This window comes from Dunckerocampus dactyliophorus, chromosome 1 (assembly GCF_027744805.1).
Source record: "Dunckerocampus dactyliophorus isolate RoL2022-P2 chromosome 1, RoL_Ddac_1.1, whole genome shotgun sequence".
Lineage (NCBI taxonomy): Eukaryota > Metazoa > Chordata > Actinopteri > Syngnathiformes > Syngnathidae > Dunckerocampus > Dunckerocampus dactyliophorus.
The window spans coordinates 5,713,983-5,716,390 of record NC_072819.1 but is presented as its reverse complement, the minus strand read 5'-3'; positions in this window follow the sequence as shown (position 1 = coordinate 5,716,390).

Below are 2,408 nucleotides of genomic sequence, written 5' to 3'. Positions count from 1 at the left end.
GCATCCTTATTTGACCTGGCTTCACCTCCATCTGACAACCTTTGGGAATCAAGTGTGCAGTGCAGCGGAACCTCTTGTTTTCCACGCAGAAAACAAAAGAAATCATCTGTTCCAGGGCAACATTACAAGTGGAAAGAGAAGTTCTGCATCTGTGTGAATGTATTCATAACGTGCGCTAGAATGCTTCTCTAAAAGAAAGGTGATCATTTCTCAGAAGCGATTCATGGCCAGCGGTCGTCTGACTTGTCATTTCGTCATGACAGAACAAAAGGACATGAACCGTGTCTCTCCTGCAGCGCAGTTTGGTGCTCAGCAGGCGCTGCTGATGTCCGCGGTCACGGCCGAGTACACGAGCGGACAAACACACGCGGAGCACAACAAGGCTCTGACCTTTTGCCACGTATGCACCACACCTGACTGCTGATCGCGCTGGTCTTTAGAGCACAAATGTCACTCGTGGACGTTGCTCGGAAGCACCCGTGTGTTTAGGGGTGATAATACTGGAGTTCAGGTCAACGAAGCACAAAACGGATTTTCACAAGACCAAAACTGAGCCGTTGCGTACGTCATGTCCACTGCAGCCGACTGACAAACACTTGGCAGGCTGCATTTTAAGATGCGTGGCGAAGCCCTTGCCTAACATAACTGGTGACATATATCGACATGAAGGAGTGGGACAGGAGGATACAAACGTTAGCAACACTAGTATAGCTGTGTGATGCTACAGTGCTAGCATGAAATTTTAACATCTTGCGAGGTTAGCATATTTGCTGAAGAAAACACCACCAAACGTACAGCTCATACGTCTGTAACTGACTGACTGACTGCATTTTAAGATGTGTAGCAAAGCCTGCTTTTTTACAAAATGGTGGGCATAGTAGGCTTAGATCAAAGATGTCCAAAGTGCGGCCCGGGGTCCATTTGTGGCACATTTTTATTGGCCCACGGCACATTCTAAAAATATAATTTAGAAAGAAAATGACATAAAAACAAAAACAACAGCAAAATGGGAAAGTCAGCGGTAATTTTACAAAAAATGCTGTAGTCCGACAAAAAAAGTCCTCATTTTACAAGAATAATCGTGTAATATTAGGATAAAAAAATAACATCATTTTAGTGGCATAATATTGAAATATGAAAGAAAAAAGACGTTATTTTGCTAAAAGTCTTAATATTATGAGAAACAAACAGCTACTAAAGTTGTCATTTTTGGAAAATTTGGTTGCAGAAAAAGATATAATATTATGGGAATAAAGTCACAATTACCAGAAGAAAATTTGTAAGAAAGTTGAAATAGCTTGAATTTTTTTTTTCCAGCAGAAATGGAAAATCAGCAGTAATTTTACTAAAATAGTCAAAATATAAACAAGAAAGTTATATTCTGACAAGAAAAAGTCCTAATTTTACAACAATAATGGCGTAATATTAGGAGAAAAAAATGTTGTTTTAGTGACATAATGTTGAAATATTAATGAAAAAAGATGTTATTTTGTTAAAAGTCTTAATATTGGGAGAAATTAACAACAATTAAAATTGTCATTTTTAGAAAATTAGTTTGCATAAAAAGTTATAATATTGGAATAAAGTTGAAATAGCTGGAAAATAAAAACAAAAACAACAGCAGCAGAAATGGAAAAGTCTGCAGTAATTCTACAAGAATAAAGTCAAAATATTAGGAAAAATGTATGTCATTTTAAAAGAATAACGGTGTAATATCAGAAGAAATCTTGAAGTATTAAAGAGAAAACACGCTGTTTTGTTAAAAGTCTTAATATTATGAGAAACAAACAACAAAGTCGCTGTGGAAAAAGTTATGTTATGGGACTAAAGTCATGACTACCAGAAGAAAATATACAAGAAGAAAGTTGGAAGGAGAGATCGACAGGCGGATTGGTGCGGCGTCTGCGGTGATGCAAACTCTGCATTAGTCTGGGGAGGTGTTCAGGGCATGTCCGACTGGTAGGAGGCCTTGAGGAAGACCCAGGACACGTTGGAGAGACTACCTGGATGTCTCTCAACTGGCCTGGGAGCACCTTGGGATTCGCCGGGAAATAGCCGGGGAGAGGGGAGTCTGGCTTCCCTGCTTAGGCTGCTACCCCCGCGACCCGACCTCGGATCAGCAGCAGAAGATGGATGGATGGATGGTTTTTCACCTATATGACAAAGCTGAAATCCATTTCTTTCTTGAAATATTCATCAAATATGAAAGTGGCAAAGATGCATCCTTTCATTTTTCACCATGCGGCCCTCACTAGACAAAAGTTTGAACACCCATGGCTTAGATTTGGGATATGTTCATGGGGTATCTGTGACCAAAACATCATGATATGATGACAGTATATCAAAACGTCAAAGAAATCATTCGACTTTTGTAAGCAAAGCAATTTGACTGTGAATGTGATCTTTCT